The sequence below is a fragment of the Nyctereutes procyonoides genome, unplaced genomic scaffold, assembly GCF_905146905.1.
Source record: "Nyctereutes procyonoides isolate TBG_1078 unplaced genomic scaffold, NYPRO_anot_genome, whole genome shotgun sequence".
NCBI classification, from domain to species: Eukaryota; Metazoa; Chordata; class Mammalia; order Carnivora; family Canidae; genus Nyctereutes; species Nyctereutes procyonoides.
Genome location: NW_026575046.1, coordinates 44,745,151 through 44,769,672, shown reverse-complemented (window position 1 = coordinate 44,769,672; position 24,522 = coordinate 44,745,151). Strand labels below are relative to the sequence as shown.

The following is a 24,522-nucleotide window of genomic DNA, read 5'->3' as shown; positions in this document are numbered from 1 at the left end:
GTTTTGGCATTTAACGAAGTTCTCTAAGCCTCAGTTTAGTAATTTGAGAAATGAGAGTCATCACATCTCCCTTATCAAGTTTTGTAAACAAAAGAACTAGTGAAGTGGCAGGAAGACTCTGAGTGTTCAGGTGCTGGTTGTCAGGGCAACCTGGAGATGGCACAGTGGTCAGAACAGGGGCTGGGAAGCCACGAGACAGATCTATGTTCAAATCCTGGCACTTCCTTGCCCAGCTGCGTGACTGTGGGCAGGTCATTTCAATTCCCGAGCTCTAATTCTTCATCTGCTTAAGTGGCTTGCTTCCTTGCTTACAGGTGTGTTGGGAGGCCCAGACCAGATGAAGCATGCAAAGTGCTTACCACATTGTATGGGACCTAACAGATGCTCCACAAGCACCTGCTTCTTTCCAACTTCTGTGGCACCTTGTTTGGGGAACTACTGCAGAGATGTTCCTGTGAGCACCCAGGGTGCATGGACCAGAGACCTCTCCTCCTCCAGGGCATGCAATGCCAAGGACACTTGGGAGGTGCACTCGCACCAGCAAGAAGCAGGTCTGGGTGATGAGTGTAGCGTGACTTAGAAGCCCCCACCTCACAGCTCCTTCAGAAAGAATGTATTGCATGACTGCACTTTTTATCTTTTTTTGAGAAGGGGGTAAAAAATAAAGGCAAGAACTTCAAGATCAGGTTCACTTCCCTGCAGGCTCCTCCTGGGCTGAAGTGAAATTTCAAGAATGCAGCCTCTGGGCCCAGTTTACATTCCCACCCTCTCTGGTATCCAGGATACCAGAGGGACCTGTCGCATTCCATCCCACCAATCAGCCTCCTCAGCCACATCCTGCTGGGGGCAGGGCCCGCCGCGGGTTCTAGGGAGAAGCATCACTGCCTTGGCAGGAGGGTCATCCGTTCATTCATTTGTGCAGCATATACGTTTAGAGCTTACTGGAGCCAGGCACTGGGGGTACGGTTTTATAGGAAAACAGCCCAAGTCCCTGCTCCGGGGGAACTTGCAGTGCAGTGAGGAGCCAGCCAGAAATACTGTGAGTGGTGCTATGAAGTGGCCGCATACAGTGGCATGAGATTGTATACAGGCGGTCTGACCTACTCAGCAATGTTAGAGGAGGCTTCCTGGAGTAAGTGAGGACTGAGCCCAGCACTGAAGGGTGAGTAGTTGTAAATAGGTAAAGAGAGAAGGAAAGAACATTCCAGGTGGAGGGACTAGCATTTGCAAAGGCTCTGTAATGCCTCTGCAGACTTACTGACAGAATATGGAATGGAGGGTGGGGGACAGGATGGGGTTGGAGAAGCAAAACCAGGGTTAAACTTAGGTGAGTGCTCTATAGGTCATGTTAGAGCATCAAAATGTTTCGTGCAAGGGGATGGCGTGTATCAGAATGCACAAGAACTCTATAAGATCGTCTTGGAGAATGGAGTGGGAAGGGAGGGTAAGATAAAAAGAAAGGACACAGTGAGAATTTTAGTAACATGTCCAAGTCCCCAAAATGATGAACTTGGACTGATGGGGTGGGGTAGGGACACAGACAGCTGATGCAGGTAGAGCTTGACTTGTCTTCTTTCCAAATGTTTGCCTCCTTCTGGAAAACCCTGGCAGCCACACCAGCCAACCGAGCTCTGTTTCTGGACTGACGTTGCTCCAGAGTAGTCTCTCCATGTTGCAAAGATCACAGAGGTGCTGCCTATCATCATTAGGAACCTGATAAAACATCTGGTCTTGCATCAAGATCACCGCAGGAAGGAGAGCCACCCTCCCATGGTGAGCCTCACATCACCAAGACCACATTATCAGACTTAAAAGCTCTGAAGAGATGATCAAGGATTGTAATGACATATGCATTTTTCAGGCACGTCTGTTGCAAAATGGGCACCTCCTCCATTTCTAGAAGGGAGTCTATAGATGTTTGACATTATACACAGGAGACATGCTCAAAAAACATTTGAGGAAAGAAGAGAGACAGGGAAAGAAGGGGGCAAGAACATAGTTAATTTGCTAGTGAGTAGTTTCTCTGAACGCTCATGAGCCTCATGGAGTTCTTGGTCTTGTGAACATGGAAGTACTAGCTGGCTTTCAGCCTGATAAGAAGGATAACCAGACCTGGCTACCCCACATCTGGGTTCCCCCACTCCAAGATCTGGAAGTCAGGAGGCCCAAGATATGGTTGAGACTCTAAAGATTTCTCCTCTTTTTTAAAGAAAAAAACTGGAGCAAATACAATGAAAAATAAAAAAAACCCACAGAAGTCCATAAACACAGGCAACAAAAACTTTTCCCTCCTCACCCACAGATGCAAGCCCCTAAAGGAACATGAAAGTGGAGATTTCCTATGTGTCCTTCCGGAAATATTTTCCTTAAAAAACAACAACAACATTTGTTTATCTCAGAAAGAGAGAGAGAGAGAGAGAGAGAGAGAGAGAGAGGGCGATAGCGCACGCAAGCATGAGGTGGGGAGGGGCAAAGGAAGAAGCAGCAGGCTCCCCACTGAGCAGGGAGCTCCTATCCCAGGACCCTGGGATCATGACCTAAGTAGAAGGCACTAAACTGACTAAGCCACCCAGAGTTCCCAGAAATATTTTCATAAACCTACCAGAATGTGCATGTACCTAGCATGCACATACACGTGAATATATACGTGTAGGCTGATCATACACACTCTACTCCACGGAGCTAAGCAAGCAAGCCTCAATTACAACAGTCTTTGACGCTACCAATAAACTATGGCCCAGGGCTTTCTTTACCTTAGAATATTTCCTTTAAATATATTGAAAAAGCCCATTTGGACTTATTTAGATATGCACTTCTTATACAGCTCTATTTTCCATATATGAAAAGAAAAATAAAAGCAAAATAAACTAGCTAGTTATTGATAAGATGGATCCTTTTCTCAGTGCTGAGTCATTAACACCTGTGTGTCTCTCACAGTGCCACTCTTTGTACCCACTGGGCGCTGAGACAGCATTAGCGCTGATAACGTCTCTGTGATTTTCTTCCAAGCTACTGAAAATTACTTTGAGTTCTGATTCTGGTATGTTCCTGATTTTACCAGAAGGTACCAAAGAAAGTTTTTTTTTTTAATAAAAGAACAAAGGTCTGTCCACAATCGTTCTTAAGTGGTTTGTAGCTGAAACTCAGCAGGACCACAGCACCAGTTGCACTAGCAGGAACACCAGAGTTTGTGCATGTGTGGGCAAGGACCATGGCCAAAAGCATTTCTGAGATGCATCCCCAATTTGAAGATGTTCACACAAAAAAAAAACAAAACAAAAAAACACAAGTTAATCTTAAAACTGATAAATTCTACTACAATGCATACATAATCTCCCTCATCTGACTCTCAGTTGACTTGGGGTTGCAAACTCAAGTCACAACATGATCCAGGCAGGTAACTGAGTTAAGTGGAATAGGTATTAACACAAAGTAGTTTTAAAGTAGTGATTCTCCAAGGGTGGTCCTGGACCAGCAGCTATTTTAATCCTGCGTGGACCAAATGTTCCATGGAATAGAGAATTCCTTCAATCCCCTCTAAAATACTATATTTATGGTTGTATAAGTATTTTTAACCCCATTTCTTTTTTTTAAAGGTTTTATTTATTTATTCATGAGAGACACAGAGAGAGAGGCAGAGACATAGGCAGAGGGAGAAGCAGGCTCCTCGAGGAGAGCCTGATGCGGGGACTCGACCCCAGGACCCCAGGATCATGACCTGAGCCAATGGCAGACGCTCAACCACAGAACCACCCAGGCGTCCCTGATTCCATTTCTTTTAACATAAAATATACTATTCTGCATCTTGTTATTTGCTTAATCATGCATCTTGGAATTCTTTCCCTATCAGCACCTGTAGCTGTATCTCATGCTGGTTAATTATCTACATGGCACTCTACTACATGGATGTCCCTTAACTTACCTATGCAGCTCCCAGCATGAGAGTCGGGCTGTTTTCTGGTTTTGCTGCTCTCACACTCAAGGTTCCATGAGGAAGTAGCAAAGCTGCAGTCTGAAGCAAGACCCCCAGTGTGGGAGGGGGGCAGCCTGGTGATCCCAAGTTTGGGATCACTTGTGGGCTGTGTGAATCACCCACAAGTGACTGTCTTGTGGTCAGTTTGGGACTCTGGGGAGGCAGGAAGGGATTGGTTGTAGAGGATTCCGGATGCACCAGAAGATTCAGCAGCTTTAGGGGTGAGGATGGTGAAGAGGGCCCATCTTTTTCTCTATCTTCCTCTTCTTACTCTGCAGAGCCCTGTATCCCCTAAACCTGGCCACTGCCTGCCCACAGTCCGAGACACCCTCACTGTATGCTGCTCCTATGCTCTATGTCCCTTTCTTCTGCCCTGCCAGCCCTACCTGTTTCTAGATAAAGAGAGGAAAGAGCAAGGCAAAGGGGCATGAGTGCCTGTGGAGGTGGAGAGAAGTCTTAGTTTCATTATCCCAGAATCCCCTTCCACCAAATCACCCCCCTCCAGCACATTTCATATACACATATGGTGGGCTTTGTAAGGGTGGGAGTAACAATAATGGTTACTGAACACTATGCTGAGCACACACAATCCCAAGTCATTCTCACAATTCTGAAGGTACCTATTGTTAGCTCCATTTTATTGATAGGAAAACGGAGTCTTGGAGAAGAATGCTTTTGCTCATTACACAACACCTAAGTAGCCTCCTTCCACAGAATTGCTCAGTTTTTCAAAGGTTTCTTCCAAAGGGGTGTTTCTTAGGCAGCAAACTGAAGCTCAGAAGTCTTTTTTTTTTTTTTTTTTGTGGCGAGTGCAGGTCCCAGGCCAATCCCAAAGACCTTCCAGTTCAATGAACTATGTCCATGGATGCGGTGAAGGGGACCCAGGCTGGGGGTGGGGGTGGTGGCAGGGGAGTGGAGACTTCTCTCAGTAATCATGTGAGGAACTTACATTTTGAACTAAAGCCATGTTTTTTTTTTTTTTAAAGCCATGGTTTTTTATGAATATCACTTTATATCATTTTACTCTCCCCTTTGTTTAGCTTTCTATCCTTTTAATTATTGTTTTGCCCTGTTCCTTCCACTCATTCACTGACACCCACCCCTGCACCCAAAGGGGTGGAAGCAAGGCAGGTCTTCCTAAGCTCTCCTCCTGTCCAGTGGGCCAGGGGCACAGTCCAGGAATTCATACAATGTGGCAAAAAGGCAGTCTACTGATTCCAGGTTCATTAGCATGGCTCGTTGATTATAAATGCTCCCCTCCCCAGCCATCCCTCTCCCCAAAACACCCCAAACAGCAGATTAAGTTTTAACTTTTGCTGGCAGAACACCTGCTTCTAAAATTCCTCCTCCCTCTACCTCCTAGGATTTACAACACAAAAGTAAACATTTACACTGGTTAAGATTTACCAAAAGGAAGTGTGACCTGGAATGAGTTCTTTGAAGTTAGGTCTCAAAAGAAGAAGGAGCGCTTTTTAAATCTATAAAATAAGAAACCTCAAAGCCTTCTAAATGATGTCTGACTCGGGCTTGGCAGTAACCAGGCCTTCTCAATTTTTCACTTGGGCATTGACGCCAGCATACGTTATCCTAAGTATAATTCCAAACTACAGGTCTCTCTGCTCTAGGGTAAATGAGGTTATCAGTCAATAATGCAATCAAGTGGCTTCCTGGAAACTCTAGGGTAGAACTTTCTTCCTGAGATATTGCTAGGGAGGTAGAAAAAGGTACCCTGGAGAGCGGGAGACAAAGGGCAAGGCCAGCTTCACAAGTGGCAAAGATCCTGAGGCCCACCTGTTCACTCCAGACAAAGCTGATTTTCTCAATGAGGTGGGCACAGCCAGCCTAGGGTAGATGTTGGCTAAGCTGACCAAGTAAGTCCCAGATGCCTCAGCAAAGAATCACCATACATTGAGGTCATGCAGATACCTTTGGGGGAAAGGAAAGGAAACAATTCCACATCCCTACCCCAAGACTGCTGGCGAGGCCAATGGAAATGCTAGAATCAGAAGGGAAAGGATGATTGCACTTGTTTGATGTTTGCATCCAATCAGAACTTTCTATTTCTTTAGTGATAACACCTACAGTGCAATCAAACAAGAATCCTGAGCACATGGGGCAAATCCCAGGCAGTGGTTGTGTGCACGGCCAAGTGAAGGAAGAGTAGATGAAGCAAGGACTCACCAGGAAACAGCACCGTTAATAACTGACTTTGTCCTAGGCACCTGTTGGCTGCTTTACCCAGTTAGCTCGCTGGTCTTCAGTGCAGCCCAGGGAAGCAAGTGTTCTTATCTATACCATGAGAATGGGACTGCTGAGGCTGAGCTAACTTGGCCACAGTTGCAAATGGTGCCTAAACCTACACTCTTTCCATTGTGCAATGCAGCCTTCAAATGGAAGATGTGTATAAAAACTGGCTGCATGATAGGTCAGAAGAAGCAATGAACGTGGACTCCTCAACTGTGGGAGGCCCAGCTCAGCTTTTCTTAGCCAGTGACCTGAGCAAGGCCTTCCACCCTCTGCAGGTGTTTGTGATCCCAGTTCTGTCCCTAGCCTCAGGTTTTCAGTGGGTTGCACATTGGAGGAAGGAGTCCACATCCACCCACTTGCTTCAGCCTCCTGGATGATCCAGCCAAGTGTTCAGAAGTTTGTCAGCATGAACATGACAGAGCTCTGTAAGGCTTTTTCCTTGCTCCTGGGTTCCCTATCAAGATGAATGCTCCTTCCAACATGAGTTTATAGTATTATTATATATCCTTCCAGAGTTGGGAAAGTAGCCAACTTTATGTTACACTACATCATTTTACACTTGGGTTTTTGTTAGGTGAACATCTACAAGCACTGGCCTTTCATGGTTCTTCAATCAAAGTCTGCCCCAGCAAGGCCTCACCTTTACTTGGAGAGTAAGACACATCCAGAGGCCCTGAGAGCATTTATTCTTGCTGCCTCCAGCTTCAGAGGGTCTTAGAAAGCCACGATCTCACTCAGAGGAATACCCTGGTTCTGAATCTGAATTTGATCCAAGGACCAATAACAAACGTATTTCTCCACACTTCCAAAGCTCCATTTCCCAAATTGTCAATTGGGACAATCCTATGAAAGGGTTTACCTCCCAAGGTTGTCAGTGGAGAGCTAAGGAACCCCAGAAGGTAAAACTCTCTTAATCATAAACATTCTAAGCATTTCCTATGTGCTGGGGGGCCCTTTAACACACCACTTGAATGAGTCAGTATTAGACATTCATGTCAGAAACAAACACGAAAATATAGGACACAGGGTGAACAAATGAACCAATCAATTAAATGAAGGAATGTAGGGAAGGAGAGGGGGAAGGACCTAGGAAGGCTAGTGGGGCCCTGAATCATGCTCAGAAATTTTGGGGTTTTCTATGGGCATTGGAGAAATATGAGAAGCTTCCGAGAAAAAGAGCAATTTACTCTGGAAAGTCCTATGGAAGAAAAAAAATTCCAAGAGGAGTTGCAATGTGAGTTGCTGGAAAATTTTCTTGGAGTCTGGCTACCCTCCTATCCAGGGACTGTTAGAATAGTCAATGCTAAAAAACGACACTTTAACTCAGACGGTGGCTATGAGGACCACAAAGGACAAAGGATTGGCAGAGGGGTGGGGCAGACTTTAAAAGACCTCACCTACAGAATAATCTCAGCTGTCCCCTCAAAAATGCAAACTTACAAGGACAAACTCTCCCAGATGTGTATTTTTGTTCTAGGTCTCAAGTGTGAAATGAGGCTGTCATGCCAGCATCCTGAACCACTAATTTCTATCCCCACATTCACCTCAAAACCTTTAAACGAAACAAAACAGAAAGGAATCACTACTACAACCTCACGTTCACTGCAGCATAATTCACAATAGCTGAAAGGTGGAAGTAACCCCAGTGTCCATCAATAGATAAACAGAAAAACAACAGGTAGTGTGTACATACAATAGGATATTATTCTGCCTTTAAAAAGGACGTGCTGACACAAGCTACAAGATGGATGAACCCAGAGGACATCATGCTACCTGAAATAAGCCAGTCACAGAAAGACAAAAACTTTATGATTCCACTTAATGTGAAATACCTAAAGTAGGGGAACCTGGGTGGCTCAGTGGTTGAGCATCTACCTTCAGCTCAGGTCATGATCCCCCGGGGTCCTGGGATCGAGTCCTGCATTGGACTCCCCACAGGGAGCCTGCTTCTCCCCCCACCTACGTCTCTGCCTCTCTCTGTGTGTCTCTCATGAATAAATAAATAAAATCTTAAAAAAAAATACCTAAGGTAGTTAAATTTATAGAGAGTAGAATGGTAGTTGCCAGGGGCTGAGGGAGAGGTGAGCACTGAATGAGGACAGAGTTCTGATTTTGCAAGATGAAAAGAATTCTGGAGATGGAGGGCGGTGATGGTTGCACAGCAATGTGAACGTGCTTAACACCATGAAGTGGACACTTAAAAATGCTTAAGACTGTATATTTTGTTGTGTGAATTTTACCAGAATTTTTTTTAAAAGTCTGGGAAGGAAGCAAGCAAGCAATCATTGCTGGATTGTCAGAAAATGGGACAGCATGAAAACAATGCAGTTCTTTGCCAACCAGGCACACCCCATCTGAGAACCTCCTCCTTTTCTTCCAGGCAACTTTTTGTTATTGCTCAAAAATTCCCCTAACGCCTTCCTCCTGTCCCACTGGATGCTGACTCAGCCCCTTTTGGTATCTGAATGGCAGGCGTCAGCCTTAGGGTGGACACTACTACCTTATTCTGTGTCCTGGGACACCTGGAGTTCCCAGTGACCAACACTGACCATACCCATCACTCCAAGACCTCAGCCCTTTCCAAACCTCAGGAGCCATAACCCTAAATCCTGTCTGGCCCTTCACGTGAGATTGGCAGGTGCCAGAAAATGCTTCACCTCTTCTGTGGCCAGAAGAGGTGAAGTGCCCTGTGGGAACTGTATGGAAGGGCTCTTGTCAGAGAGCCCCAGAGCCTGCCTTCTGAGAGGCAAGGAGGGACACAAGTGGTCACAAGGCTGAGCGCAGAAGGAGACTGCCGACTTCAGCTTCCTTCTGCCCACCTCTGTCCTCCTCACTGACTCAAAGAAGATCAGGCCAAGAATGAGGAAATGTCTCCATCAATCCTTCCCCTTGCAAAAAGCTGGAAAACCGGCTCTCCTGGATCCCTTCCTCATGTATTTTGAACTCAGCTATTAGGTGTGTACACGTTCAGGATTATTATGTCTTTTTGAGGAACTGACCCATTATAACAAAAGCTCTGTCTCTGTAGCTGGTATACTCCTGTTTCTGGAATACTTTGTATTTTGTCATTATAACCATTCCAGTTGTCTTTTGATTAGTATCTCCCCACCCTTTCTCATCCTTTTACTTTTTGCCTAACTGTATATTTATATTTAAAGGGAATCTTTTGTTGGTAGCTTAAACACTTGTTCCCCCTACCCCCAACCCGACAGTACCTTTTAACTAGAGTGTTTAATCCCTTTACTTTTTTTTTAAGATTCATTTATTTATTCATGAGAGACACACAGGCAGAGACACAGGGAGAGGGAGAAGCAGGCTCCTCAAAGGGAGCCCAATGAGGGACTCGATCCCGGATCCTGGGATCCCGCCCTGAGCCGAAGGCAGCTCAATACTGTGAGCCACCCAGGTGTCCCTAAATCCCTTTACTTTTAATAAATTATTAATACCGCTGGATTCAAGTCTACGAACTTGCCAATTGTCTTCTATTTGTCTCATCTGTTTGATTCTTTTTCCTACTCTAAAGAAATCATCCACAATACACTATTATGTTAGCTTTAAACAATTATCTTTTAAAGAAATCAAGAAAAATTTTAAAGTCTTTTATATTTCAGGGGCTCTTAATCTCTCATGGAGATCCAAGTTTCCATCTGATATCATTTTCTTTCAGCCTGAAGAATTTCTTTTGACATTGCTTTTTGTGTAAGTCTGCTGGTAAGAATTTCTCTCAGCTTTTATCTGAAAATATCTTGGTTTTTACCCTCATCATTAAAGGATTTTTGTTGTTGGATAGAGGATTGTAGACTGACAGTCCCCTAAACCCCTGGCTTAGCATCTTAAATATATAATGCAATTATTTTGGGGCTCTGTTTCTGATGAGAAGACAGTAATAAGGCTCATTGTTCTCCTGTACATCATATGTATTTATTCATTGCCTGATTTTAAGGTTTTTCTCTTTGTCTTCAGTTTTCAGCAATATGATTATGAATGTGTCTGGGTAGGATTGTCCACATGATTCTCCTCCTGTGTGGGGTTTGTTGAATTTCTTGGATCTGTGGGTTGATATTTTCCATCAACTATGGAACTTTTCAGCCATTATGTCTTCAAATATATTTTCTTTCTCAATTTCTCTCTCTTTTCGAGAATCCAAATACACACTTGTTAGACTATAGAATGTCCCACAGATCACTGAGGTTCTGACTTGTTCTTCCCCAGCTTTTCTTCTCTCTGTGCCTAGTTTGGATAGTTTCTATAGCCCCAACTTTAAGTTCAGTGTCCTCTTCTTTTCCTACAACATCCAATCTAATGTTAGATCCATCTAGCAGATTTTTCGCTGCAGGTACTATAGTTTTCATCTAGAATTTTTATTTGGTTCCATTTCTCTACTAGTTTCTTTTCCTTTGAATCCTTAAACATATCTATAATACTTACTTTACAGTCATTTTTCTGCTAATTCCATCATCTCTGCCATCTCTGGATCTGTCTCTACCAACTTTCCTCCTAGGTCTAAGTACCTTTTCTATTATATGCTCGATGTGGTGACTACTGAGCTTCTGAGAATCTGGATTTTGTTTTCTTTCTTTAAAAATGTTTTGTTGTGGGGGCACCTGGGTGGCCCAGTCGGTTAAGCATCTACCTTCAGCTTGGGTCATAATCTCAGGGTCCTGTGATTGAGCCCCACATGGGACTCCCTGCTCAGCAGGGAGCCTGCTTCTCCCTCTCCTCCCCTCTTGTGCTCTCTCGCTATCTCTCTCTCTCAAATAAATCTTTAAAAAAGAAACAACAACAACAACAAAAACAATCCAAAACATTTTGTCGTGATGGGCAGTTAATTCATTGACAGACCAGCTTTATTCTCTTGAGGCTTCTTAAGCTTTGTTGGGCAGTGAGGTGAGTATAATGATGGAAGCAACATGCTAAGAATGGTGGAGCAGAGAGGCTTAAGGAACCTGGGTACCTGGTCACCATGTAGAGCTACCACTCCAATCCTGACTGGCTTGTCTTGTGATTTTTTAAAAAAATATGATAAAGAAGTAAAGTTAACTCTTGAAGTTAAGCTACTATTATTTCTGACTTGTGCTGCCAGCAGCTTAAACACTCTGTTAAAAGTACTGAATATCTACTACATAGAGCAAGTGCTAGGTATTGGGGATAAAGTAATTTACAAGTTAGATGCAGTTCCTGACCTAACAGAGCCTGTAGTCTAGAGCAGGGGATGGCCAACTACTGCCTGCAGGCCAAACTCATGCATTGCCTGTTTTTGCAAATAAAGTAGTTTTCAGTGGCACACAGCCATCCCTATTTCTTTACATATTACCTCTGACTGCCTTTGTGCTATAAAGTTAAGACAGGTGGTATGGTCCACAAAACCTGAAATGTTTACTCTCTAGTTCTTTATAGAAAGAGGTTATAGACTCCTGTCTAGGATAGTAGTTCTCAAACTTTCTGGTCTTAGGACCCCTTCACCATCTTAAAACTGGAGAACTTCTAAGAGGTTTTGTTCATGTGTGTTTGTCTATCAATATTTACCATATTAGAAATCAAAACAAAAAATTTGAAAATACTTATTAATTTCTTTGAAAATAACAATAGTAATCGCATTGCATGTTAACCTTTTTTTAAACATTTTAAATTTATATACTTATAAACTTTTTTACACTTAGATGTTTTCTAAGTCCCCGCCAAAAAATTAGAAGAGTCGTATTACTTTCTATTTTTGCAAAACTCTTTAATGTAAAGCTTAACAGAAGACAGTTGAGTCCTAAGAGATGCATTTGCATCAATCTGTTGCAAAATCACGTATTATGTGGCCTCTGGAAAACTGCACCGTTCTCTTATGATAGACCCAAAGTAAAAAAGGCAAATAACTTCTTAGTATTATGAAGTTTTGATTTTGCAGATGCCCTAAGAGAATCCCTGGGACCTCCAGGGAACCACACTTTGAGAACGGCTGTCTAGAAAAGTCCTAGGCTGACATTAAACAGAAAAAGACATGAGGTCTAATTAGCTAATTATCACTGAACAACTGATTTAAAGAAAAAGAATACTGCTCTGTGAGGGAATGTAAACCCCAAACCTGGCCCCATCTGGGGAGTCGGGAAATGATTTCTTGAGGAAATGATATTCCAAGATGGGCTTGGAAAAGACAGTTAACCAGGTGAAGACAGGAGAGGGGTGCTCTCCCTTCAGTGCATGTGCTCCTCTGCCTGGCTGAGAAAATTGGGTTAGGCTTTGGGGAAGGATCAGAAATGAGGAGGAATTTCCCATGACATCTTCCCCTGAGGGGACCAGGTCAGAGATGTGCTCTGGGAAGCAAAGGGAAAGCTGTCACCCCAGGGTCCTTCTGACGTGCCTGGAATTCACATCAGAACAACAGGCAAACCCTGATCTCTCTGGGATGAGGTGGAATGTTCTACAGATGGGGCACTATATGGAGGCCCAAATGCTGAGACTCAGGGGACCCAGGGAGCACGGACCTGAGCACAGTCAGGCAAACCCTTAGGATGCAGTGTCCTACAGTAACACAGGCAGCAACACAAACCCTTAGCTACCCATCTTCCTTAAGGCATCAGGAGCCATTCCTCATCCAGATGGTTATTTGCTGTAAAAGTTACTGGGTGAGGGACCACAGCAGCTCCCTTTCCACTCGATTGCTGGACCTTGTCCCCATCTCCCTCCCAGTTACCAGAGCTCTGCAAACACTGGCTCTCAAAGCCAGGGTCTGCCAAGTTTCAGGATGGCTATCGAAGGCTTCCGCGGTTCTTCTTCCTCCTGACATGCCCGCCCTTGGGGTATGAAAACCCTCCAGATTCTAGCTACCGTCTCACCTCAAATGCCCCCACCTGATACACAGTAGGCAGAGAAGAAAGCTTTCCCCAGCAGATGGGAGGCAGCAGGTTCGACTCTGTTCACGGAAATTAATGCTCCCCGCAGTCAGCCCACTGCTAGCAAGTCTTGAGGTATTCTATGGGACTTCGCCGTGTTAGTTCCCTGAGTCCTTCTAGGAGCCCTGTGAGATCCATTTACATATTATCCCATTTTACAGATGAGAAACTGAGGCACAAAGTGGTCTTGCAGCTGACCCAGGTGACAAAGTCAGTAGGGAGTGAAGCCACCATTAAACCCAGGCATTTGGCTTCTAGCATTCAGCTCCTTGAATATATATTTTACTGCCTCTCTATAATTGGAAGGACTTGAGGAGTTAGTTTTTTATTTCCAAAATTTTTTTAAAGGTTGTATTTATTAGAGAGAGAGAGAGAGAGCAAGCACATGAGTGAGGGGAGGGGCAGGAGAGGGAGAAGCAGAGAGCCTAATGCAGGGCTCTATCCCAGCACTGCGAGATCATGACTTGAGCCAAAGGCAGACACATAACCAAATGAGTCACCCAGGTGTCCTGATGCAGTTAGTTCTTTAAAAAGTATCCATGTAGATGCTCAACACTGCTTATTTATCAGCAGGGAAATGCAAATCCAAACCACGAGATACCATTTCACACCCATTTGGATGGCTACTATACAAAAACCCAGAAAATAACAAGTGCGTTGGTGAGGCTATGGGAAATGGAACACCCTGCACATGGCTGCCGTAGATGTAAAATGGTGCAGCCACGGTGGAGAAAAGTGCAATGACTCCTCCAAAAAAAAAATGTTTTTTAAAGATTTATTTATTCATGAGAGACACACACAGAGAGAGGCAGAGACACAGGCAGAGGGAGAAGCAGGCTCCATGCAGGGAGCCCGATGCGGAACTCGATCCCGGATCCTGGGATCACAACCTCAACTGAAGGCAGCCGCCCAACCGCTGAGCTACCCAGGTATCCCAACTCCTCCAAAAATTAAAAGTAGAATTACCATATGATCCAGAAGTTCCCCTTCTGGACTTCTGGGGTTACAGCCAAAGGATTTAAAGGCAAAGACGTGAACAGATATTCATATGCCCGTCAGAGCAGCATCATTCATAATAATCCAAAGGTGAAAGCAAGCCCCGTGTCCATGAGTTGGATAAGTGGATAAACAAAATATTGCAGGTACACACGATGGAATATTATTCGGCCTTAAAAAAGGAAGGAAATTCTGCTGCATGCAACAGCAATGGATGAACCTGGAGGGCGTGACACTAAGTGAAACAAACCAGTCACAAGACAACAGATACCAAATACCGTGTGACTCCATCATATGAGGTACCCAGAGCAGTCAAACTGATACAACAGAAAGAACGATGGTTGCCATGCACAGCAATGTGAATGTGTTCAATATCATGAACTGGCCACTTACTATGGTTAACATGGTAAATTTTGTGTCTGTTTTACCCAATCAAAAATAAATGTTTGAAAAAGTAGACTAATAGGTAATACACCTCAGAATGTTTATTATTATAATTGCAGTAGGAATTACCCTGAATGATGTTTTGAAGTTGGGGGTGGGGGGGTGCTGACTGTTTCTGAACTTCTGGAACTGAGAGAGACCTTGCAAACAGATTAAGTGCTATGGCCTTTCCCTGGTTTGCATGCCAAGCCAAAAGAGGTGATTAGCAGGCTTAAACTACTGGTTTCTAATCAGAAAGTTAAAAAAAAAAAAAAATCCTTTGTCAAAGAGAACAGGAACAAAGGGCCAGTAGGCCCAGGGGTTATACAATAAAAGCTGGATCATGCTGTGTAGAAAGGCCCCTCCATCTCCTCATGGCTGTGTCCTCCTAACACCGGGATCTTCATGACGTCGAGGGCTATTGTACTGTATTGATAAGACATCATTCAGTGTTGCCTGGCCTCTCACAAAGGCAGGCAGCGTCCCTGCATGCAAGGAGGACATTTAGGAGACAAATTCCAGGAGTCATTAGCAATTGCATCTTAACTGTTCCCATACATTTGCCTCTTCTTTCCATACAATCCTGTTCCTCTCCCTCTCTCTCTGTCTCTCTCTGTCTCTGTCTCTGTTTCTCTCCCTCCCTCCCTCCCTCCAGTGAGTAAGTGGGAATACTGGAGAACAGGACTCTTCTGGAAAGGCCTCTGTGTTCACTTTTCCAAACAGCGACAGATCCTAAGAGGGCAGGGGCTAAAGAGGGAAGTAGAAGAGGAGGCTGTGGCAGGGGGAGGGCCCAGGATGCAGTGCCTGGGAGCTAACAGGGAGCCTGAGTCCCATGGGTCATCACAACTCCACCTCCTCCACACCCCCTGGCCATGCTGCCCACCACCCGCTGGCAACACCTCCTGTCCTCACCACCCTATAGAGCAGGGCCTGTGGGATCTGGCTGCCTGTGGACTCTAGGAAGGAGGCAGGAACTTCCTCCAGCGCCTGGATTCCAGTCGCTGCACCCAGGAGAGTGCGAAAGCTTAACTAATTCTTAAATCAGGACACATACACAAAACCCTCTGAGAAGTGGTAGAGAACTCAATGAGTGTTAGCAATGTTACATCAACGTGAGCCAATGACCTCCAGGAGACAATGCGGCGGTGACAAGCCCTGAGCCCTGGATGGAAACCCAACCCCTTGTGCCAACTTGCTGTGTGATCTTGATAAATTCCCTAATCTCTCTGGGCCTCAGCAGCTACTGAGGACAAGTGAAACAGTAAATGAATGTAACTTTCCTCGGTAGGTGGCAGTGGTCACAACCTCCAGGAAGTTTCCTCAGCTTCTAGCAAGATTTATGAACTTTATTTCTGAATATAAAATCCTGACCAAATGACAGCACAGCACTGTCTTCCTCCTAGAAGCAACACAAGTATAACCTGGGGAGATGAGAAAAGAAAGGGAGCAGATTCAGAAATAATATCCTTGTGGAAAAAAAAGGCACAAAAGAAACTCAGTAATTACCCACGATCTTAGACTACCTGGCCCCCATCCCCTGGAATTAGAGCAAATGTCTGAAGGACTGTGACATAGCCCACATTAACTAGAACTGGATGCTCCCCTTTCATCAACTCAAGAAGCTTTGCTGAGGGCCTACTGCACACTGAGCTCTCAGCGACTCCACCCTGCCCCTATAATTCAGTCAATCTTTTCTCTTCCAAGGGCCAAGGAAGGTTCTGACCCTACTTCGGATTGAGAGCAGACTGCCCTTACCCTGACCTCAGGCATCAAGAGGTCAGTTCGTCTCCTGTACTGAGGTCCCCTGCGGTCACTACCGTCTGGGCTAACCTAGAGTTCCCTCTGGTGGCTCCCTTGCCAGCCCCCAAAAGGCCTCCGGCCCACCAGAGGCACACAGATAAGCAAGATCAGAGCAGGGACCCTGGGCTCATAAAGCAGGCTTCCTGGTGTTCCAGTGAAGGATAAGGAACTGCGGCCTGTGTTTCAGAGAGAGGTGATGGGCAGCATTTTTAGAACAGAGGCAGCCAACTCTGCCTTCACCAACACGACGAAGATGGCCTGTGTGATTTCTGTTGGGTGAACAGTTACCGGTTTGGCAAACAGCAGTGCAGAGCCTTACACAGAGAATCACGGTAGCAAACGCTGAGAAACTCTGGGGGAAGGCTCTGTGGGAGTTCCACGGTCCAATAGCTCTATTCTTTAATGCCTCCTGTCTGACAAGAGGGACGCTTGCACATTCCAGCGGCCCTGGGTGCGGGGTCAGGCCAGGGCTGGCAAACTGTCCTTGAGTGTTTTCTTCTACATCAGGAAGGCAGACCCAGAGCTGAGCTTCCACCCAGGATGCCTCACCCCCATGCAGCTGGGCTCTGCCCCCTGCCACTCAGAGCCCTGGGCTCTCCCTGGGTCTAATGCTCACCCTCTGGCTTGAAAACCTGACCTAGGACTTCAGACTGACCAAGGGAGGAGTCCGAGGGTGGCAGCTTCTCATCAGGAGGCATCTACTCATCACCCTTCGTTCTGCGACTTGCCCGTTGCCTCTCAGCTGCCTTCAAGGGTATCCATGCATTTGCTAGGACTGATTCCATGCAAGATGTTGTGCCGGGCCTGGGAGACAGGCAGGACACTTCCCCATTGGGTGGAGAACATAGACATGAAAAGGATCACGGCTCCACCGTGGATGCATATGAGAAATGTGCACAGGGGGCGGGGGAGGCCTTTACCTGAGCTGGGACAAGGCAGGCTCCCGTAAGAGGAAGCCTTTAAGCTGGGTGTAGCAATGCAGAGCGGGAGTGTCAGCAGGCAGGGCACACACAGGGTTCATGCAGAGCACAGAGAGCATCTCCTGGGGCGGGGAAGAGAGGGCTTCAAGTTTAAGGTGTATTAGAATTGTCTGGGTAGCATATTTAAAATGTAGATTCCAATAAATAAAATAAAATTTAAAAAATAAATAAAATGAAATAAAATAAAAATATAGAATCCTGGAGCCCCACTGAGATTCTGATTCAGTATATTTCAGGTGGGGGCCCAGGAATCTGTTTTACGGGCTCCTTGGGGGAGTCTAAGGCAGGAGGTCTATGGACCACACTCTGAGAAACTCTGCTTTGAAGGAATGGGGTGGGGGGGAGCCATTTGTGGCTTTGATGGAATATTGGTTTATTTTTCTGGAATGTTCCCAAGGGGACTTTGGACAGCTCACTAATGATTTGTTCTTTAGTCATTTTACACAGACAGACATACCAACATCAAACAAACTGGAAATGAACCCAGGGAGGGTGTTAGGAGCCCCACTCACGTGGATGGCTGTCACTGTGTTCCATGGGATGACAATGGGCATTATCTCAGGAATGTGTCAGGGCAAGGTCCACACTTAACGCCAAAAGGCTGTCCACAGGTGAACCAGGGCCCAGCAAGCAGTGATGGGAAAGCCTTCTGGAATCTGGCCACACCTCCCTGCCAACTCCATGCCAGGAAAGGCAAGGCAGTCTGCGGACTTCTTACAGACTTTCTCTGCAGCTCACAGCTGGCTTTCTGCCCCTCCTGTCCTGGGTCCTCCATCAGGAGCCTGGTCTCTGCCACCCTACTCAGGGTCCTCCTGGCTTGGACCAGGGATTGCATGTGTGGCCTCTGGCTCAACCAGCCTAAGCCTTGGCTGTAGGTATTGTTTCTGCTAGTACCCTCATGGCAATATTTTTGGCCTATTCAGAACTAGTTCCAGGGAGTCTGCCATTTGTTTCACTGGCTCAAGCCCCTGCCTGGGAAGCTTACAGGGGAACCCCAGACCTCCTTGTCTTGCTCTTGCCACTGTTCTCTGAGGGTTGGAACTCTGCCTTTGGGATCTTTGCCAAGTGCCTGCTGGGCCACCTCCTCATTATGTGTTACAGCCACAGGCACTAGCCTCCCAAGGGTTCCCACCTTCTAACTGCCCATGTCCCCAAGGGCCATGTTTTGCCACCCTGGGGATTTCCCACACAGCCCGATCTGCTCTGCCCCAAGTGCTGAATATGTTACAGTCTCAGGACCTGCCTTTTCTCAGCAGGTGTGATACCCTTTGAACTGACTTTCACACTCCATCCGGCTTCAATCCCTTATTCCACGTGGAGCTCTGAGAACAGGCTAAGAAACTCATCCCCCAACAGCGTTTATAACTGGTGATAATAATCCACTGTTTATTGATAGTATGACTACATGGTGTGTCCCACATCATAGCTTGGTAAGAGCTAGTCAGCCACAAAACAAAAACAAAAAACTAAAACAACAAAAAACCCAGGGCTACACAATAAACAATAAGGAGTATTAAATGAACATGCTTAAGGACCACTGGGATCTTGTTAAAATGCAGCTTCTGGTGCTTGCTTCAGAAGCACATATACTAAAACTGAAATGATACAGAGATTACCACGGCCCCTGCGCAAGGATGACACACAAATTTGTGAAGCATTCCATATTAAAAATAAAAAAAAGCAAAAACGGTTTCTGATTCCGTGGGCCTGGAGTGGAGTCTGAAATTCTGTATATTTAACAAGCTCCCTGGCAATACTGATGTGCAGGTCCACAACCTGCATTTCCAGTAGCAAGAGGATAGGGATCAATCACACTAATGAGTGGGAGTCTGTCACACGGGGGGGGGGGGGCAGAAGCAGGGCTCAGAATCGAGCATGTGCTCAAACACAGTACCCACCAAATCCTACTCATTGCCACAGAATCAGAACAATTTACTTAGAAGTTCTGAGAAAGAATGACTGGGGGATGGCCAACTGCCCACAGACTCTCCTGAGCAGACAGCTGCTGTGGTTGGTACCACATGACCCCTGACCCTTGTCACAGTTTCCTGTACCAGGTGAGTCCAACTCAAGGTCAGCTCTGCAATTTTTCCAAATCCACACTGAATTTTTGGACACTGAGCTAACTGTGGTTGTAGGGTTGAAGGGTTATGAGACTGGCTGGGGCCGTGAAGGGGATCAGGGTCACCTAACGCTGTGATAATGTCATAACTGATAACATTTTTGAGTACTTAGCCTGAGCCTTGCTGTCCGATAAGTGCCTTACACGAAGAACCCATGCTGCAATTCTCACAATCGTCCTTCAAAGTGGATAGCAATTTAAGAGTGGGAGCTCTGAAGCCAGACAGCCTGAAACTGAATCCCAGCTTTGGGGATTTCTAGTTGTGTGACCTTAAGCAAATTACTTAGCACCCCCCACCCATGTCTCCACTTCCTCCTCTGTGTATAGGGAGAACTACAGCACCTCCCTTAGATAATTGGTTGAATAAACATAAAGCATTTAGTGTACACTTAGCACTCAATAAAATCGTGATTATTTTAGCCTTATTTGTATAAAGCAAGAAACTGAGGCTCAAAGAGCTTAAGTAGCTTGCCCAAGTGTACACAGAAAGTTAGAGGCAGAAATGATTGGAAACAAGGTTGTGAATTTATGAGCAAATTTTAGATCTGTTGTTGTATGTTTCAGGAGACATCATAAATTGTGGCCACCAGCTGCAGTCCCACCTGCCCGGCAGTGAGGACTGCTATTCCCTTCCTTAGATTCCTGTAAAATCTTAGTTCACAGTAGTCTTTTTCCAGAGCCATCTGGGATGGGCTTTTTCTGGTTTTGACTAGAAGAGGCTTGACTTAAAGTAGAGCTCTTCCAGGCAGGAGCAGGGAGGGAGGTGATGGATGAGGGAAGGCCTCCTGGAGCAGGCATCATCACCTGTGGGCTGTGAAGGAGGTGGGGCCTCCACGGATTCAGGCGGGGCTGGGAAACGGGCCATGATGGGAGAATGGCAAATTGTAGGGCATGTCTGGGTACTGCCACTAACACAGGTGGACTATATGCAGAAGACCAATGAAGAGAGCTCAGTAATCACAGCTAACAACGACTGGCACCTGCATGCTATGCTGTTGGGCATTCTGCAAAGTATTTTAGATAAGTTTATTTTTTTATTTTTTTTTATTTTAGATAAGTTTAATTTAAACTTATTAAAATTGTATGAAGTGTGGTTATGTAAGAGGATGTTTTATTTCTTATACACACATACAATAAACATACTAAACACTGAAGTACTTAGTGGAAAGAGACATGATGTCCAATTTAAGAGTAATAACCAAATTATTATTATTTTGTTTAAGTAGGCTCCATGCCCAACGTGAAGCCCAATGTGGGGCACAACATGGGGCTTGAACTCTTGACCTTGAGGTCAAGACCTGAGCTGAGATCAAGAGTGGGGCACTTAACCAACTGAGCTACCCAGGCGTCCCTATAACGTACTTTTAAATGGTTTATATATGTCATGGTTTCATATATTTAATCATATATGTTTGTATATATAAGTACACATACACAAACTCACATACACATAGGGAAAATGAGAGACTATAAGGTAAACGGGTAACGTAAAAATTGGTCAATTTGGGTAAAGGGTCTACGGAAATTTCTTATATTTTTGCAACTTTCCTGTAAGTTTAAAATCATATCAAATTTAAAAGATACCAAAATACACCTAGAAAGATTTTTTTTAAATCTTTAAAAATAGTATGAGCTCAATACTGCTATTACCCCCATCTCATTCATGAGGAAAGTGGGGCAAAGCAAGAGAGAGAAAATGGGGCAGGCTCAGCTTTGAGGAGCTTTGATGCCAAGCTCGGAAGGTTGTCCCTCAGCAAGTTTGGGGACCGGGGGGATGTCTGTAGAGTGTAAGGAGGGGAGTGGGCAACACTGGGTAAGACAAGACCCATCTGAAAGCATGCCACAGGCTGGCTAGAAGGGTGAGGCCTCTAGTTTGGGCTCTGTTTTCAACTAAGCCTCAGTAGGAATAAAAAGAAAAAAGAAGAGGTGTCAAAGTCCATAAAAGAAAGGCTGGCACCAGAACCTGGAGCCAGATGGGGGTAGGGAGGAATCCAGAGGATGGAAACAGGGGTGGCCAGTATGTGGTGGGGAAACTGGGTATGTGGGTGCCAGTGGGGAGAAATACCTATGATCTGCTGCATGCCTTTTGGACCTTTCGAATTTGAACCATGTGTGTTTTAGACATTATGGGGGATTCCTGTCAGGGAATGGCAGAAGAGGCAAAGCTGTCTGAGACCAGGACTGGATTCAGACTTAAATGTATTGTAGTGTCCAGTGTTTGTCTGGACCCAAAAATGATGTCTAGTGGGAAACTGGAAGTGGGCAGTGTAGAGGAGGTAGCAGAAAGCGTGGGGTCCCAGGACACCACAAAGGAAGAACAGTGGGAGATAAGAACACAAGATGCCCTCCCTTTCCTGGAGAAGAGCGATCGTCAATAGAGGAGAAGGGTCACTACCACCACTAGATGCCTGTGCACTTTGGCAGGAATGTACATTGGTGCAGGCATGGTGCAAAACAGCATAGGAGCCCCTGGGGGGCTCAGTCGGTGAAGTGTCTGCCTTGGGCTCAGGTCATGATTTCAGGGTCCTGGGATCCAGAGGTGTTGAGGGGGGGTGTCACTGCTCAGCGGGGAGCCTGCTTCTCCTTCTCCCTCTGCCTCTCCCCACCCTCATGCTCTAATAAATAAAATCTTTAAAAAAAAGAAAAAGAAAAACAGTATGCGGGATCCTCAAAAAATTCAAAATAGAGCTACTATATGACCTAGAAATCCTGCTTCTGGGTACTGATTTGAAGGAAATGAAACCACTAATTCAAAAATATATCTGCACTCCATGCTCACTACAGCATCATTTACAACTGCCAAGATATGGAGACAGCCTAAGTGGCCACTGATGAATGAATGGAGAAAGAAAATGTGGTGTATATATACAACGGAATACTACTACCATAAGGAAGAATGAAATCTTGTGTTAGCATAGATGGACCCTGAGGGCAGTATGGCTAAATGAAATAAGACAGAAAATGATAAATAATGCATGATCTCATACGTGGAATCCAAAAATAAAACAAAACAAGTTCACAGATACAGAGAACAGACTGGTGGTCGCCAGAGGCAGGAGGTGTGGTAGGCAAAATGACTGAAGGACCTCGAAAGGTACAAACTTCCAGTCACAAAATAATTAAGTCCTGGAGATGGAATATACAACATGGTGACCCTCGTTAACAAAACTGCACCACACGCTTGAAAATTGCTAAGAGCAGATAGTAAAAGTTCTCATCACGAGAAAAAACCCTGTAACTATGAATTGATAGATGTTCACCGGACTTACTGTGATGATCATTTTGCAATATATATAAATACTGAATCATTATTTTGTATACCTAAAACTAAATTTGTATGTCAAATGCATCTCAACAAAATAAATAAAAATTAAAGAAAGGCACCAGTAGATGAGGAGGGTCAGCCACGCTGTTAGATGCTACAAGGAGGTCAAGTTAGACATCAGTGGGTGGCTCCTGTGACCTTTCTGGAACTGTGATCAGAGGATGAGGTGGGAGAAGGAAGATGGGGGGTGCTGAAGCATGAGTGGGGGCTATGGATTCAGTGGGTACGGAACTCCTCCATGTTCTTCAGAGCAAGGGGCATGGGGTAGGACACAGCCTGAACATTTAGTCTTAGAGAGGGAACACCTGAACACACTGGAGAAAAACTCACAGATGCCTGACAAAAGGAAGAGATTTCTCTGATACGAGGACCAAGAAGTGGGCCAGGTTGTGGTAAAGGCTGAAGGGATTTCTAGTCCTGGTTGAGTTGAGTGGTTCTCAAGCTTAAGACAGCATCAAAATCACTTGGTGTTTCTTTTTACACACATGGAGTCGGGGTTCCATGTATTCCATGGGTTCTGATTATGTTGACTGGGGCTGGGCCTGGAAATCTGCATTAGTCACCCTTAGGAGGTCCAGACGGACACAGTCGAGAGAGATGCCGGACTTGGGGGAAACCTGGCTCCTAGGCCAAAGTTAAGAAACCCTGTTTGTTACCACCACAGTGAGTGCCACAATCTACTGACTGGAATTAAGAAAACCTGGCTGAAGACAGAGACAGGCCATTATTATAGATGCATCTTATTTAAAGTTAAAAGCAAACTCAGTGTTTCTAATTATAGAACATAACAAATTTATGGCTTGACCTCTGGTGTCATTCATAAGGACTATTATTTTCTCTTCATTTTTCTGATCTGTAATTATTTTATGTTTTTAGTATTTATCTGTAAGCTCCATGAGGGACAACGTCGGCCTTTGTTCACTGCTGTACCCCCTTCCTAGCACAGCTCCTATCAGGAACCAAATGCACAAAGGTGATGGCATTCTTTTGTTTCAATTCACTCCACTGTGCAACAGAAGTGGATGGTAATTCATGCCCAGCTGGAGCCATTTGGGGCTTGAGATGACCCAAATGTCTTCTAGTGAACCCAAAACAGACATTCTTTGGGATGTTCTGCTGGGCAAGCAAGAATGCTGCAGACCAAGCCCATATGCTGTGCAGACACCAAGAGTCCAACAGGAACTTGATTCTTGCAAAGTCTTCTGTGCCAAAGTAATAAGAGACGGAAGCTGTCTTGGACAGAGTCAGTAGGGAGGGTGAAGCAAAGACACTGATCACCACCACGGACCAAGGAATTTGGTCAAGGACATTGATCCCTGGGCTTTTGAAAAACCTACTGTAATCAGAAAAACAGCTCGCTCACCCTGCCTACTAAAGGGGGATGGATATCTGCTAAAACAGGAATAGAGCAAACACAAAATTCTGGCCTCCCCCAACAGACTCCGAGCAACTTGAAGTTAGTTGATGCTGCAGGAATCACCAGAGTGAAAGGGGCTCTGGTCTGAATTACCAGGATTAAGTCAGTGGTGCTCTCCCTGCCAGCCTTGCCTGACCTATAGGATGATGAAGAACATGCGTTTTGGGAGCGGGCAGACTGAATCCCACTTTTGCCACTTATTAGCTTACAATCATGGGCAAGTTTTCAACTCCTCAGCATCACCTTCCCTGTCAGCAGGATGGAGACAGTACCGCTCTTACCTCATTGGGGCTCTGAGAATTAAATTGGATAATACATTCAAAGCCCACAGCCTAGATCTTGGCACAGTCTACGGTCA

General features: G+C 45.2%; 1 protein-coding gene and 1 non-coding gene across 5 annotated transcripts in view; one reads left to right on the top strand and one right to left on the bottom strand.

Moving 5' to 3' along the window:
• The window catches only part of WWC1 (WW and C2 domain containing 1), a 154,371-nt gene that overhangs the window by 117,132 nt on the left and 12,717 nt on the right, over positions 1-24,522 (bottom strand). The gene's annotated exons all lie outside the window — the stretch shown is intronic.
• On the top strand, positions 18,866-18,969 carry LOC129510071 (U6 spliceosomal RNA). Its single transcript, XR_008664513.1, has one exon. It is a non-coding gene; the product is annotated as a U6 spliceosomal RNA (small nuclear RNA).